The sequence below is a fragment of the Protopterus annectens genome, chromosome 3.part0 (assembly GCF_019279795.1).
Source record: "Protopterus annectens isolate FY-2018-M chromosome 3.part0, PAN1.0, whole genome shotgun sequence".
Lineage (NCBI taxonomy): Eukaryota > Metazoa > Chordata > Ceratodontiformes > Protopteridae > Protopterus > Protopterus annectens.
The window spans coordinates 1,576,023,142-1,576,040,802 of NC_056731.1; the positions used below are offsets into that span (position 1 = coordinate 1,576,023,142).

Consider the following 17,661-nt stretch of genomic DNA (forward strand, 5'->3'; position numbering starts at 1 on the left):
AATCAATTTCAAGGAGGCTGATCCCTCCTTCGGAACGGGGAATATATAATCTTGGTATGTACTGATTTTTATAAATCATTTGGTGAGTATGAAGCATACTTTTTGGTTTTCCTACCTAATCTATCCAACACGTTTTGGGGCCAGTCAATCATGCCAAAGCTAAGTTAGGAGAGGAAAAGCAAACTGGTTTATAGCTTGGATTTTGTTCCTAGATGTCAACACTGCTTTCAGGATTAATTTAAGTCTTCTAAAGTATTCATTACTAAGTTTTGTTCGCATTTGTTCACGTTTTATTGTTGATCCTTCATCAATTCACAAATATTGATATACTCCCTCTTGCTCAAGTTCTTTTATAACACATTCTTGTCCCAAACTGTTTTCCTGGTGCTGCAGTTTTCCTGCTTTAAAGGTTGCTTTTGCACAATTATCAAGAACAAATGACATTCTTATATCATCTGAAAATGTTTTGACAACTTGCAGTTGTACTTTCAGTTCCTCATCTGATGAGCTATACAGTTTTAAATAATTGACAAAGAGAAGATGAGAAGTCTTTACATTTTGTTATTTTCTACAAGCCAAATTACAGTCATGGCCTAAGCTGTTAAGTAGACAGCTTAATGGATTAAGGGCAAGGCAGAATAGCAGCGGTGACAGAGTCACCCTGGAATACCCCCCTTTGAATTTTTGTCCCTGGGATAATAATCTGTCCTTTATCATGGCTTAATTGCAAAGTGGTCTGCCACTGTTTCGTGGTCACTGTAATGTAGTCGATCAGTGTAGGGTGTATCTTATAAATTTTTAAGCACTTTTATCCTTGAATGTGAGATCCTATTAAATGTTTTGTTGTATTCAACCCATGCCATACTTAGATTCGTCCCCTTTTTACAGTTCTCTACTTTGAGTTTATTTAACAAATGATCCTTTGTTCCATAGGACTTTCCTTTCTGCCCTTTTGTTCTACTGCCATAATTGAGTTTTCTTCTAAATGACTAAATTCTATTGTCATCAATTCCAGTGTATAGCTTATACATCATCAGAAGGCAAGTTATTTGTCTATAGTTTTTAAGATAGCTTGCATGTTCACTCTTAAGTAGGAGCATTGTAATTCCTGTCAGCCAGGTTGGTGTTTGTTCAGGCTACGCATATAAATAGTTCTTCCCCATAGCTAAATTGATGTGCAAAAATGTTAATAATTTTAACCAGAAGTTAGGTGCTGCATCTGGGCCTGAAGTTTTCCAATTAGAGGCTTTTCTCAACTTTGTTTCAATCTCTCTAGTTGTTGCTTCATCCCATTTCATATCCTGTACCTTTAAACTTCTTACTCTTTCTTTTACTACTTCGATCCATTTAGCATCTTTGTTATGTTCTACAGGATCTTCATAAATACTTCTCTAAAATGAATCTATTTCTTTTTTTTGTTGTTGTCTTTCAATTAATTTTACTTTTTGTCATCAATAAAATTATTTATTTTGAACTCTTCATTTACATTTATCTTTGGATTTTCTATGTTTTTCCGCCTGTGCTGAGATTTTTAGCTTGTTATTTGCAATAGTGCATGATAGATCCTGGTCTGTTCAAATAATGTGCATTGCTTTTATTACGTCCATCTTTCTTAGTATTTTTGTTGATCTGTTCCCTCTTCTACATTCTTCTAATAGTGACACTTGTCTTAATTGCTTTACAGTTTTCTCTATTCGATACTTCCATGACGGTATTCAGTTCTTCCCCTTCCTTTCCCTCACTACCCTGTGCTCTTGTGGTAAAACTTTATCAGTTATTAACTTAGCTGCACAGCAGTATATCCTGTTTACTTCTGTTATACCACATGGATTTCTATGGACAATCCTAATTACATTGTTCATTTGTTTCATCAAGCTTCTGACTTTTTGGGTTTTACCAACCTTCTGCAGTCTATTGCTTTCATTGATCTTAATATGTCTAGCTATTTCTATTAAATCAAACAACTCAGAAATTCTGTTAGCTTGTTTTCTTCTAAACTGAGGGCACCCCCCATTTCCTGCAGGCTTTCTACATAAAGTTCTACAGCATCTTTCTGTGGTACACTCTCTTCATTTTCATCCTATGCCATCCATTGCTCTGTCATATGGGAATACACTGACCTATCCCTCCTCAACATTGACTGTGTTAAGAGTTTCCAGTTTCCTGTTCCTTCCCTTGCTGTCCAGCTTCAAGGAAGGAGAAGAATTCCAAATGGTCTCCCTTTGATTACCAAGGGGAAATGCAACCACTATTGATTACTGAATTTGTTTGTAACACACATTTGTTAACTGTACAGGGAAACACAAGGGATGAGTCAGGAAGGACCACCGAACAGCTGGAGTTCATTTTAGGGTTCTCATGTGATATCTGGCTAAGGAAACCAGTCCTATCAAATTAAGCCTGTCTTTGGGAGGGGTGGGAACTTAATCCAGCTTTCTAGAAATGGGCTCCACTGCGTCAGGCTCCTTCCACACCCTCCAAGATAACAGGTCTATAAGGGTATCCGGAGGGCAAACCACCCGAGGCATGGATAGGCTTATGCCAAAGGCCTCCAGAAAGAGAGACTCCTCCGGAGAGGGGACTTTGGTGTTCCAGGCTCTGCACTGGTGAAATAGCTCAAATACGTCACCCAAAGAGGCGCTATAGTGCAGGAACTTAGGGGAACCCCCCCTTCCTCAAGGTCAGTATCCTCTGTGAAAAACTCCTCCAGGGAATCCAAGTGTTTCCTCTTGCGCAGTCTTTATCCTGAAACTTCCTGTTCTGACAAGTCCTGGGAGAATGGGGAAGAGTCGGGAAGCCCAGTCATGGGATAGACTGGAGGCTGGCTGACATAGGCTGTCCCTGCGCAGACTGATGATGAGCCAGAGGAACAAATAAAATGGGGAAGGGGTGCCACTTGGAGAAATCTGACCCTTACAGCTAGAAGAGAACATCTTCTCAATAACGAGAGAGGCCAAGGTGGAGTTGGACTTCTCTGATCCAAAAGGTCCTTGAACACGAGGGTACCAAAGAAAGCCCCAAACTCAAGGTTCGGATGCTCTACACATTTTCATTTTTTTTTTAAATGGAATATTTTTTTCATGTAGGTATTTATCCCAAAAAATCTTTTCATTCACGGTGACCTGACACTCCTTTCTATATGTGACTTGTGAAAAATATGAACCCAACACCTGTACAGGTACGATAAGAGGGCTGTAAGTTCCATACTAAAATCAGACAGAGTCCTTCCAGATGAGATCACCTGTAAGGACATGAAAAAATAAAACAGATGCCTACATCCTTACCTTAAGGCATTCTAAGGCCTGCTTCACATCCTCTATTTTTGCTCCTGGCAAGCATAACACTATTCGATGTTCATTACCTTCTCTGTAAATGTAAATATCAGTTCCTCTAATGAATGCATCTTCCATTACTAGAATATCTTTTCTGACCAGATCTGAAGAATCTTCAACTTCAAATTCAGTAATATCTGCTCGATCAACTGTTAGTCTTATTAATCCCACCGTCTTCATTGCTTATGACATTTAAAAGCATACAATTATCATACAGATGGCTTTGACATCCACAGCTTGAGTCATTTTGCCAACATATGTCCGTCTTTTGCCTCTTTTTTTTTTCTTATAGTTATGTTCAATCCTTCCACGTTCAATTTTGATTTCTTTCTTTTCACTTGCCCCTTGCTTTTTTTCTACATTCTCCTTTGTTAAAATTATGTTTTTTCTGTCGACAGAAGGTTTTCTGACAGAAAAATTTCATCATTCTCTATAATCTGTGTCCTTTTCAGTATGTTACCTGGGTGCCAGCAAACAGTACATTGGCAACAAAAACATCACCCCTTCTTCTGGTAACCCTAGGAGTCCCACAAGGCTCAATATTAGGACCCCTACTCTTCTCAATATTTATAAACAACCTCCATACCTCTTCCCCCACAAGCCTCACTCATTCAATATGCAGATGATTCAAGAGTGACATGTGCTGCTACCACCATACAGAACTACAAACACTAATATAACAATCCTTTCTAGGAGTAGAGACCTGGCTAACAAACGTCCAACTAATTCTGAACACCACAAAAAAACAAACTCATGATCTTTCAACCCACTAAAACAAGTGCACCCACTGCCACATTTACCACATTTAACATTGTTTCATTAAATAACACCATCATCTCCCCCTCACTTCACATCGAACTACTAGGAGCAAAAAATGACTGCAATACGAGAATTGATATCCACATATCCCGAACAGTAAAAAAAGTACATAAACTAGGAATGCTTTACAGAAGCAAACACTACTTCACAACAAACACTAAGGCTACCATTGTTCGATCCCACATGATCTCTACACTGCTCTACACATCTCCCATACGTACAAACATAACAAAATCTAAGCTAGCAAAAACTTTAATCCTGCTACAATAAAATTGCCAGGTTAAGTACAAACTCACCATTTAGATCACACCACTGTAAAGCATCAAACAGCTTGACTGGCTAGAGCTCCCCAACTCCTCCTCCTTAACCAGTTAACTATGGCACATAAAATCTTCTAACAACCTGAGAAAACTCCAGCCCTGCAATTATTACTTCAACCATATTCCACTACAAGAATGTTGCAGTCCACCAAACACCTCATTAAGACCAATAAAAAAAAAAAAACCTAGCTGGAGAATCCCTTTTCTCAAGTTATGTAGGCACAATCTGGAATGCACTACCACAGAACATTAGAACTACTCCAGCCCTGTCTCAATTTAAAGAATGCTTAAAAAAAAAAAAAAAAAATCACTTTATCAACAAATGCTCTGCTCTTGACCGAACCATCCATCTCACTCGACACAAATACCTCTGCTTCATGGTTACTAACACTACACTTACTACAGGACAAAGTGCTCTCTCGACAAACAAGGGCGCCTAACCTAAAAATCACTATATAATATCCTGCATGAAAAATTCCACTGGACTGTATATGTCCCTCTTTTCTCTATTCTTGCCTACCTGCACCTTATTTCAATTTACTGACTCACTACAGGATCTGATATAGATTTCATTCTGTTATTAGCCAGGCTTTGCTATCTTTTGTTCTTATAATAGAAAAAATAAGAAAAGATTACAACGGATTACTTAGTTAACATATGGGTCCTGATTATTTTAAACTCTATCACATGTATCATTCCTTGTCGTCAACTCTAAACAAGGTGACGTACAAGAGTGGAGGAAGATGCACACAGGTGGATTATATCTTATGTAGGAGGGCCAGTTTGAAGGAGATTGTAGACTTTAAAGTGGTGACCAGGGAAAGTGTAGTTAGGCAGCATAGGATGGTGGTTTGTAAGATGACGTTGGTGATCAAGAAGATGAGGAGGAGTGTGAGGGCAGCACCAAGGATCAAATGGTGGAAATTGAAAAAGGGTAATTGTGAGGTAGAGTTCAAGGAAAAGTTAAGACAGGCACTGGGTGGCAGTGAAGAGTTACCAAGTAGCTGGGTAACTACAGCAGATCTAGTAAGGGAGACGGCTAGAAAGGTGCTTGGTATGACATCTGGACAGAGGAAGGATGACAAGGAGACATGGTGGTGGAATGAGGAAGTACAGGAGAGTATACAGAGAAAGAGGTTGGCAAAGAAGTGGGATTGTCAGAGAGATGAAGAAAGTAGACAGGAGTATAAGGAGATGAGGTACATGGCAACGAGAGGTGGCTAAGGATAAGGCATATGAAGAGTTGATGAAACGTTGGACACTAAGGCGGGAGAAAAGGACCTGTACCAACTGGCTAGACAGAGGGACCGAGCTAGGAAAGATGTGCAGCAGGTAAAGGTGATAAATGATAATGAGGGAAAAATACTTACAAACGAGGAGAGTGTGTTGAGCAGATGTAAAGAGTACTTTGAGGGGTTGATAAATGAAGAGAATGAGAGGGAGAGAAGGTTGGATGATGTGGGGATAGTGAATCATGAAGTGCAATGGATTAGCAAGGAGGAAGTAAGGATAGCTATGAAGAGGCTGAAGAATGGAAAGGCTGTTGGTCCAGATGACACACCTGTGGAAGCATGGAGGTGTTTAGGTGAAATGGCAGTGAAGTTTTTAACCAGATTCTTTAATGAAATTTTGGAAAGTGAGAGGATGCCTGAGGAATGGAGAAAAAGTGTTTTGATACTGATTTATAAGAATAAGGGTGATGTGCAGAGCTGTAGTAACTACAGAGGGATTAAACTGATCAGTCACAGCATGAAGTTATGGGAAAGAGTAGTGGAAGCCAGGGTAAGAAGGGACGTGATGATTAGTGATCAGCAGTATGGTTTCATGCCAGGAAAGAGCACTACAGATGTGATGTTTGCTCTTAGAGTGTTGATGGAGAAGTACAGAGAAGGTCAGAAGGAGTTGCATTGTGTTTTTGTAGACTTAGAGGAAGCATATGACAGGGTGCCTAGAGAGGAGTTGTGGTACTGTATGAGGAAGTCGGGAGTGTCAGAGAAGTATGTAAGAGTGGTACAGGTTATGTACGAGGGTAGTGTGACAGCGGTGAGGTCTGCGGTGGGAGTGACGGATGCGTTTAAGGTGGAGGTGGGATTACATCAAAGATCAGCTCTGAGCCCTTTCTTATTTGCAATGGTGATGGACAAGGTGACAGACGAGATCAGACAGGAGTCCCCGTGGACTATGATGTTTGCAGATGACATTGTGATCTGTAGTGAGAGTTGGGAACAGGTGGAGGAGACCCTGGAGAGATGGAGATATGCTCTAGAGAGAAGAGGAATGAAGGTCAGCAGGACTAAGACAGAATATGTGTGTGTGAATGAGAGGGAGGATAAAGGAATGGTGAGGATGCAAGGAGTAGTGGTGGCGAAGGTGGATGAGTTTTAAATACTTGGGTCAATAGTTCAGAGTAACGGTGAGTGTGGAAGAGAGTACAGGCTGGATGGAGTGGGTGGAAAAGTGTGTCAGGAGTGATTTCTGACAGACGAGTACCAGTAAGAGTGAAAGGGAAGGTCTACAAGAGGGTAGTGAGACCAGCTATGTTATATGGGTTGGCAACAGTGGCATTGACAAAAAGGCAGGAGTTAGAGCTGGATGTGGCAGAGTTAAAGATGTTAATATTTGCACTGTTTGTGACGAGGGTGACAGGATTAGGAATAAGTATATTAGAGGGTCAGCCCAGATTGGAAGGTTTGGAGACAAAGCCAAAGAGGCAAGATTACGTTGGTTTGGACATGTGCTGAGGAGGGATGCTGAGTATATTGGGAAAAAGATGCTAAGGATGAAGCTACCAGGTAACAGGAAAAGAAGAAGGCCTAAGTTAAGGTTTATGAATGTGGTGAGAGAGGACATGCAGGTGGTTGGTGTGACAGAGCAAGATGCAGAGGACAGGAAGAAATGGAAACAGATGATCCGCTGTGCACTGTGGCGACCACTAATGGGAACAGCCAAAAGAAGATGATGATGTCAAGTGACAGTGACGTTAGGGAGGAAACAATGTCCAACCATTACAAGAGAGAAGAACAACCACAAATTCTGATAGAAAATGAGTAAACATAGTTGAGCTATGGAGAGGATGTCAAATAAATGCTTATAGAATCTACAGAGCTAATCTGACAGTGTTTGGGGTACAGATACAAGGAGGCAGTGTTCTGGAGTCTGTTAATGAAGCATTAGCTTGAGCATGGCTGATGTAACAGGCAGTGACAGTAACTGGTAGGTACTAAATCAGGTATAGGTTCCCATTAAGATGTAAAAGACAAACTGGTTAGGGCCACTGGTGGTGTGAAGAGGTGAATACCGTCTTGCAGAGCAGGTGTTAAGACACCTATTACGCACTTTGAATGCAGTGATGGTTGGTACCTACAGGTGCTAGAAAGTCACAGAGGGTAACAGACTGGGACTGAATGCACAATGACATGATGTATTGGGGGGGCACGAATGATGTTGATGGTCACTGGGACGGTCATCTTCATAGGCTTTGCGGACAGAAGGGGAGATACTAACAGGCCCTGTTGACAGGAGCTGTGCAGATGCTGTCTGGCGATAGAAAGTGGGGATGCTGATGACTGATACCATTGGGGGAGGCAATGGTCCATATTAAACAGTAGAGAATGTGTTGTGAGACACAAGGACAGTGGTTAGAAGAGACACACTAAGGACTGTGGACTGTGCCAAAGTGTCTGTTTTGAAAACAAATGATTTGGTGAGGTGTTTGAGGGCAGACACATAGTTAAATACTTCCCAAGAACCGACACTTAAAAAGCATTTAATCCCCTGAAGGACACGGCCCATAAAGAAATGAAAATCTGGGTCTTAGAAAAGAAACTCCTCAACTGAATTGGAGTTTTGGGCATCTGCAGAAGCCACCCGTCAGACTCCTCTGACATTTTCCACAGGAATTGCTTTACCCAGTACATTGTCACCTATGGATTTCTGCTCTCCAGGAATGAAAACCTGCAATACACTCCTGGCCAAGGTAAGAAAAATCATCCTTATAAAAACATGTTATTAGATGTGCAATGCCTACCCTTTTGTTTTATTGCTTTTTTCTAGGGACATTCCTGGAAGACCGACTAGGAAATGGCACTTGATCCCAGGCAACAGGTTTCTTTCCCTAGGCATCATGAAAAGAACCTCCTAGAAAAACTCCCAAACCCAAAGATGGTGGTTCTTTCATGGCCCAATTGTACACTAGCCACATGCAGCTAACCCCAAGGCCACGGTGGTAGAAGGGAATACAACCCATGAACCCAGAGAAATAAGCGAGTGACCGGAGGAATAATGAAGGACCACTACAGAATTACCCACCAGCGGCTGAGGCACAGTCTGATATCACAATGTAGGCAAAGGCTTCTTTGTTTTTTCTTCTTCTTTTTAGGCGCTCCAGGAGAAGAAATAGCAGGAACAGAGTAATTATCTATGCTGTCGCCAAGCAAGAAGCCTTATTGCCATTAAGTGCTGAGATATATATATATATATATATATATAGAGAGAGAGAGAGAGAGATAGATGGTCAGAAAGGAAGTTGTCAGACAAGTGCTCACAAGCAGCAAACACTTGCACTTCAAAAAAGGCACAAGCAGTATACAAATTCCTGTCAGAACCTAGTCCCTTTCTCTAAAGGTGCCCTGACAGAAATCAGGTAACCAGGGTAAGATGTCACAAAGCATACATAGGCACCACACACAGATAACCAGCTCTGAAAAACACTTCTTGACCCTTAAAGTCAACATATTTATTTATTTACTTATTTGAAATTTGTTGACTGGGTTAGTCCAGCTGGGCCAGAGCCCTTTTTCAGTGGAGACCTGAGAAGAAAAGCTCCACACACCTCTAATTAACTAATTAAGTACATACACATAATAACATCTTAAAAGTTACAGCTTTTCAGACATTGATTGGCACGGATTGTTCAAATAAGCCCCTTTCTAAAAATAACAGCTCCTACAAGGAAATTTGTTATATTAGCAAAATTGCCAGTATGCTTAAAGGGGAAATACTGCTTTCTGTTAAAAAACAAAATACAATATTTTTCTTAAAAGGGCAATAAGTTCCCATAGGATAACCATTCCATCAAAGAAATTATTTGCCAGAAGTGAATCCTAAAGCTGAACACTGCTCCTGTTACACAGAGCTGCTTTTTGTCGAAGTTGCAAGAAAGTACTGAAGTTGTCTAGACTCAACTGCCAATTTCCTTCCAAAGACTTGTCCAGTCAACAGTGACAGTATAGCTGGTGAGCGGAACCACAGCTTTCTGTAGAGTGGCCAGACGCTGTATTCTAGGCAGGGTACAACCCAAACAACCTAAGGCAGTGAAAATTATGAACATGTAGAGGTGCGCAAGACCTTACCCTAACAGCAGAAGTGTCCTACTTATCACTTTTGTAGTATTACTAACAGATGGTATATTCTCACATGGATAGTCATACATCCGACTCAAAGCTTGAGTGCCTTCCTCAAAACATACAGCCAATGTATGCCCAGAGTGTGAAAGCTATGAGGTATATAGGGGACATAAGGTATGAATTACCTTTGGACTTTCATGCCCCAGACAATGGAAAATGAGGCAGAAGCTGGAAACTACATACAAAAAACTGACATATGACTATGCCAACCAGGGGGGAAAAAAGGAATATCTGCCCATGCCAGTCACGGAGGAAAGAAAATACAAGAAAGAAGGGAGTTGAGGGGGGAGGGATTTAATATTGCCACTGTGATCAGTTGACCATCTACTGTTACAGTACGGTCTTGTACAACCGCATTACATCCTTCCTTTGATCGCTGCTGTAGTATTAACGGCAGATAGGAGGAACCCCAAAGCTACCTGAACAGAAAAAGAAATGCATTTAGAAGCTGTGCTGGGGCCTAAGATTCCTTGAACTCCAGATCAATCTTGCAATGTTTTGTAGAGGTGAGTACAACGGGTTTCTATAAAAAATTCCTCAACCTCTCAGCCCTTTCGCTCCCTATTTACAGTTCCCTCCATCAAACAACAACAAAGCACCATTTAAAATATTTACATTTCACTCTACTTCTCTAATCGGAGCCTACCTTAGAGTACTATGTAGTTTTTGCTTTCAAATCCATTCTCTCGCGAGTTGGTAAAGCTCGCACAAGGCACCCAAATACTGACATCATCGAGGCTAAGCAGTTCAGGAACTTTTTCTTAGCTGCTCTTTCCCCCAACACGGCCGGCCTCTGATTCCAAGTACAACAATGAAACCCACCCATTATGTGATGTCACCGCTAGCTTGTCCTTCCCCTACTCTGGAGTGTGACGGAACGCTTCATAGCCCCAGCAAGGAATGTGTGCATTTCCCCTTAATTGTTTGAGAAAGTACGTTTTTTTACATGTTGCGTTGTCCGAATGGCTATGAATCTTTCCTGCTTATGAGGTGTACTTGTTTACTGCCAAGAAATTTTTGTGCATGGTACACTGTGTTCTGCTCAGATAAGTAATGTTTGCTGCCTTTGTGTACTGAATTCTTTATATTAAATGTATGTGTTTGCTGCCAGTCTGTTTTTGTGAACGTGCTTTTGCTCTGGTTATAGTCGCAATTAGCTAACGGGCTGGTAGCAAACACACGCTTTGGTGAGAAGCTCCCTGGTCAAGCGACGGGCTACTTTTACAGTCCAAAGCGTGAGCGTTAGATGGGAACCGAAGCATAAGGCTTTACATTTCTAGTCGGCCAGGGCATGTGAGTGGTATTGTTGCTGACAAAACCCGGTTTCTAGTAAGTACTATGATTTGGGTATAAAAGAAGAGGAGGTCAGTGCTGAGTATTCCAGAATTCTGTGGACGGTGTTGACAGTTTCTGTTTAGCGAGTATTCTGATTTTGAGGTAAGTTAGTGTAGGATATTTTTTTTTTGTCTCTGTAGGTTTGTGTTGTGTTGTGTTGCGACGTCTCGGAGATGTAATTGGTTGGTTTTAATTGCTTCTCGGGCTAGCTAGGTTGCCATTCTATGTCCGTGAATCTGTATTGCTTACAGAAATGTGACATGCTTGAAAATGCAGGACTTCTTCATAGTTTGGGATTATCCATACGTTTAATTTATAGAAAATATTTTGTGTCCCTGAAAAGGAAAAAATCAGTACCGGCGAAAAACAGTACCTGGTTTCCCTTTTTATTGATGTATATTTTTGTATGCAGTGTTATATTTGTGGAATTATGTATTGCGCTTCACTTTATAAGGAATCTTTTTACCAAATGCTCTGAGATCTGACTGGAAGAGGTTATTTTAGAGTCGCAACGGTTTTCCTTAGGAGAAACGCTTATTCCTTTAAAGTTTGTGTCTATTGGGAAGCTTTAGCAGTAGAACTAGCTGAGCTGTTTTGGTTTGAAAATCGAGAACTGGTTCAAGTAATGTAGCTGTTGGGAGTGTATTTCCTTCATGACTACAAACCCGAACATTTTCCAATTGATTACATATTGGTGGATGAGTAATACATTGCAGTTTAAAATGCATTTTTTCATGGACACTTAGTATTGGTGAATGTATCAGTTTTATTGTGTATATCTCAAGGGACTATTTATAAATGTATACTGCACTAAAACGGAGAGCTGCAGTTGGAGAATGAAAAGTATGGTTATGTTTGCTGTTTGAACTGTTAATATGTAAAACTGTCTAAAACGGAAGACTTGGCGAGCGGCTAACATTTTTGATTCTTGTTCCAGTTGACCAGTATGGACCGTCATCAGAAAATGAACCAAAAACATCAGTTTTAAATATCTCGCTAAAACTTGGCCACTAAATTGCATACTAGTTGACGTCCTATCCTCAGTGGTGTGTGTAATGTGTATATACGTGTGGCGTATATACAAATATATGTATGTGTGAGGAAAAAGAGATGCAACAAAGACATAAATACTTCGACCAACAGAGCCATTTACTTTTATTCAACAACCTTCCTCATTAAACTGTACAAAGTCTGGATATTGCTGAACCAATTTGTGTGGATATGTAGTTTACAGCTATTGCCTTTGTTAGCTTCCTTAATCCTTCAACCTCTTGAATCTTTACCTATCCACCTCCCCTTTCCACCTATTCCCCCTAAAAGAGGGTCCCCTGAGATTATTTCTGGAATAATGGGGCACATAGCCAGTGGTCCTGTGTTAAGACAAGGTGGTACAATGTATATTTATTTCTTATACAATGAGCTCAAGGTAGTACCTTGAGGACAAACTTAAATCAAGCTAGTATTACTGAAACTACATCAAAAGGCCATAGTGTTAGAACATGAAAAACTCATTGGTTTTTACTGCTGAGTTTTTCTAGGCACACGAGACCATAGCACTTGCATATCAAGGCTAAACACATTCTTAATGTCAGTTAAACATGCTAACCTCGCTTGTCCTGCTGTGGTTACTGTAGTTCACAATGATGCTTAGATCCCCATGCCCACAGCTAGGATACACAGGCAATATCTCAATCCAAAGTATGGTTGCCCATTACCCTGTTTACCTCCTTGCTCATTGGGTTGTCTTCTGCACACAGGATTTTTACAAAATGTCTGGATTTGGTTATTGCATTTTTGCAGGACTGAAGACAATTCATATCTAGCCTCACCTATATCTTATTTAGGCTTCCAGTCAAAGAAATACAGTCTGTCGTATATTTCAGGTTGGTAAACTATCAGACTCTGATACTATAACTCTGTACAAGAAGTCCAGTTCTGGGAAACCTACTGGACAACACCACTCAGAATTAATCCTGAGAAGGTGCTGTTTCTGTCCTTTTTCTGTGGTTCAGCATTCAGATTCTGACAAGGGAATGTGTCTTTATCTAGGGATAAATTGCATTCAAAATATTGATGGTTCTTGGCAAAACTTGAACCACACTGGCACCTGTAGAAAGTTGTGCCGACGTTCTGACTCCCTGCAGTGCCCCATTCCTTTTTAAGAGCTCTTTGTGGTGAAATCAACAGACGAATCAGAGGGTTTGTATCAAACCAAGATTTGACAGTTAAACGCATCCTATGGACTTTTTGGATTTTTGGAGGGGGGGGGTGTTATTCCTGAAGAAAATTTTAATTAATGGTACCTGGAATACAGCTGTGAGGGGAAAAACGCATCAAAATCAGATGCAATTGCTATAGTTTTAGCAATAAAAGCTTCAAACTGCTAAAGCAACCAGGGGCTACCATTAGACATAAACACTTTTGTGATGTGGTGAGTCTTGCCAAGCTTCCATGGTTTGCATGTGCAAAAAGATATCTGGCTCAGGAATTTGTTGGGGGGTGAGTCTTACCTTTTGTATGTGCTGACCATAGAAGCTTTGTATCTGGCGCATGAGTTCCATACGTTAGGTAATCTTGCACCTCCATTTTAGGAGAATGTATTGACATCAGTTATACAGAACTGAATGGATACTGAGCAGGTATGTATTTCTTACCTGGTTTCCAAATGGGGTTGCCAGAAATAGACATTTAAAAAAAAAAAATCTGTCTGGATGGGCCTATTCCTCTTTACCTCTGTAGGGCTATTCATATTCAAAGCTTCTATGACCAGAAGAAGCAGTAGGGCTTGCAAGCCAAAGATGCTACTCGTATCACCTTTTTGGTGAAGGTTGCATTTTCCCTTCTGTACACAAAAATGGAGACTATATCACCACCTCCTTAGTGTGGACCACTTGAACAGAAGTTTGCTCATGCACTTTAACTCTAAGATCTGAAGTTTGACACCATTGATTTAACACTCATGTACTTAAGACATTTACTGAGACTGCACTTGCAATCATGGGAGCCACAAACCAGATATAGTCATCCATAGTTAATGGAAGTGATTCTTGCTTGTAACGTCTTGTTTCCAAACCAGACCACCAGGGTCCATGGTATTCAGATACTTAACACAGTTTAAGCCAACAGCTGCAACACCTGTCAAATTCATGACCTGCAAAACTCTCCTAGTACCCATGAACTCTTTAAAGGATTCCGAATTGCAGGCCATTATGTGCAAATGGCATTTTACTCTCAGTAGAACAGGGTTACCCTTTAAACCACTCCAACACGTTTTCCCAAGGTAGTGTCAGAAGCCTTGCTAATGAAGGAAATATCCTGGGGTTTTACCCCACCACACAGAATGAGGATTGTGCATACCTTGGATGTGCATAAACAACTGAGTAACTAGGTAAATAAATTAAGGTGAGGAAAGCCAGTTAGCTGCCCATAGCATTAGCAAAGGTAAGAAACTTCATCAAACTGATTACAAAATTGGCTAGCACGTTGCATCTCATTTCTGTACTTTCATGGTAAGGTTGCACCAAGGTATGTCTGTGCACACTACTAGAGCAGCAACCTTCCTTACGAGGGGAAGTACCCAGGAGTGACTTTAAGTGGCTATCTGGTTTTCCAAGCACTTTAATGTGGACATTACCTTCTTAGTTAGGGCAGGTTTTGTCATGGCTGCTGTTACAACTCTTCTTCACAATTCAGCCTGCCCACATTAGATTACTCCAACAGCTTATCTAAAGTGTTAGCTCTACTGCAACAGCTGTGTAGGAATTTGACACAATTGTAGGTCCTCTGGTATTGTACTAATATTTCCCTCCTCCACCCCTGTCCTTTACCTTTTACTGTCCCAGTGTATGAGTGGCTACACAATCTTTTATTTGCAGTATTTTCTTTCTTAACCCTCCAGGGCACTTCTGGTGTCATTATTGCTTGGAGAGGGAGCATTTGAGTTCTGGTTATGCTCTTTCATGTGGATTGTCATGTGAGTGGACTGTACCCTATACAGCAACGGAGAAATACTGCTTAGCTTAAGGATTTCCTTTCCCAATTCTTTGCCACTTCTGACATGACTCTGAAACTTTTCATTTAGTTTTTCTTAAAATTGGCACTATACAATACTGCTCCAAGAAATCAGTCCTGAAATGAAACCATGTGGATGTGCACAGTAGTCTTGTAGGTATGCTTGATGTTTATGCATATGTTTGTATGTACATGCACATCTCGCTGTAGATTGACATCCTGTCTGGGACTAGTTTCTCAACTTGTACCCATTGAGTCTTTGGCTAGTCTTCAGCTTCCTTAGATAAAGGGTGAATTTCAGGAATGAGTGAATAGACACTTTAAAAGTTCTCGAATGTTAAAGTGATGACTTTGACGAACGATGGCACATGGCTGTAGCTTATGCAGATAGACGCACATGCCGAACATTTATTTTGCAAAGGCTAGCAGGATCTGAAGCCGTAGAAAGGGAATGTTCATTTGTATATGCACCAGCAGTGTGTGATGGTGCAGGTTGCTATATTGTTGTGTAAGCTGAATTAAGGGAAGACTCTGAGTGTTTGAAGTGCAAGTTCAGAAAGCTGTGCAACCCCCAGATGAACATTACATTAGAGGCGTTTGTTTTACGCAAGAAATCAGAAACCAGGGGAAATGTTTGCAGCTTGTATAACTAACTTTAGAAATGGAGAACTAGTGCAAAATGGCACAAAATATACTGAACCTACTGATATTGCCAACATCCTGGCAGATTCAGTGCAAACTTCACCCCCAAAAGGGCCCACAACAATACTGGAAAAGTGTAGTGTCCTGGAAATCAGACTCGCATGTGAAAACAGCCCTTTCAAAAGCCGAAAACACCGCGTCACTGGGGCCAGATGGTGTCCCAGGCCGTGTCTTGAACAAAATAACCCCCCACCTACACACGCTGTTCAACCTCAGCCTCTCCACAGGCTACGTGCCAATAGAATGGTGCACAGCAATGGTTATTCCTCTCCACAAAGGAGGGGCCACAACTGACCCTGCTAACTTATCACCCCATAAGCCTGACTAGCATGGTCTGCAAGACTAAGGAGTGCATCCTCAATGGAACTCCTTAAAGACATTGGGAACCTCCAAACAATTGACTCGACCCAGTTCGGCTTTAAGGGCAGGTCATGCCCACTATGGTTGACTTTTTCAAGGCGGTCACTAAGGCCATAGACTAGGGAAAAGTGGTTCACACAGCCTACCTTGACCTCGCCAAAGCTTTCGACACCATTCCTCACTCTGGTATTGCAGAAAAACTCAGCAGCCTGAACATAAATCCATACGTCACGGGATGGGTTGCCAACTGGCTTAGACAGAATTCACATGGTAAGAACAGCAGGCTCCGGGTCTGACTTTAAACCAGTCACAAGTGGTGTCCCGCAAGCCTCGGTCCTGGGACCCGTACTGTTTAGCATATACTACTCAGAAGTACAGGTAAAACACAGGAGGACTATGGCTAACTAAATTCCAAACTACATTAGGCAGAGCCCCTCACCAACACCCTTCAAGAGAAACCTTGACGAGTGGATGGGTAACAGAAAATGCACCCCTGGGAATAACTTCATTGGCTCTGCTTGACAGAAGATTAATCAACGGGGCAGCAAAAGCCAAGACACTCTGGCTAGGCTTATAAATGCCCTTGGGCAGATAGCCTAGTACCTACTTATGAACCTAAAGCTAAAACATGTCAGTTTGCTGATTTGAAAGATGAGCAGATGAGGACAGACTTGTATGTGGTATTAATAGTGCTGCAGTGATGGATTCTGCTTTGTGACATTAATTTGACATTAAGCAAAGCAAGAAAGATTTGTGAAATCTGAGGTGACAAGGACATCCCAATATGTGAGTGATAAAAGCATGGTTTCAGAAAGCTCCAGAGCAAATAAAGATAGCATGCAACATGTGGCAAACTGGCCTAAGCCAAGGGGCAGCCACAAGGTTTTCGGAGGGCACAAAGCTTTCCAAAGTTCTAGAAAGTGCAAGCTCTACCACCAGCTCAGTGTAGCACAAAGATGAGTCAGCAAAACCCAAGTCTAGCTTTATTAGCTGTCGCAGTTGTGGTACAAATCATAAGTCTAAAAGAGAAGTGTTTAGCATATGGTTAGCAATGCCACAAGTGTAAAAAGTGGAACTACTTCCAAAAGTTTTGCAAATCAAGTAAGCCTCACTCAATTGTGAAAGGTTGCTCAAAAAAGCAAGTTGATCAAGCAGAGCCAAAACAATCTGCTTTCTATGTAGGTGTACGCATAGCAAATTGTGTCAGCAAAAAAATTGAAAGGGTTTAGGATTGCATAAAAAGTGCATAATCTCTGCTGATTGGTTTTTGTCCTTTCTGCAAGGCGGTAGCATCTCGGGACGTAAAAATACCAGTCTTTGACCTCAGCTTTGGCCGGCTAAGAACTAGCTGTATTCAACTGGACGTATAAGAGAATT

At 41.1% G+C, this 17,661-nt stretch overlaps 1 protein-coding gene across 2 annotated transcripts in view; it reads right to left on the minus strand.

Annotated features, from left to right (window-relative positions):
• PI4KB (phosphatidylinositol 4-kinase beta) overlaps positions 1–10,774 on the minus strand; it is a 1,158,526-nt gene extending 1,147,752 nt beyond the window's left edge. The window contains exon 1 of one of the 2 annotated variants that reach the window (XM_044065607.1): positions 10,523–10,774. The gene's annotated coding sequence lies outside the window, so the exon portion shown is untranslated. The remainder of the gene's footprint in view (positions 1–10,522) is intronic. The other variant, XM_044065608.1, reaches the window with a different exon arrangement.
• Between the last annotated feature and the right edge of the window lie 6,887 nt (positions 10,775–17,661).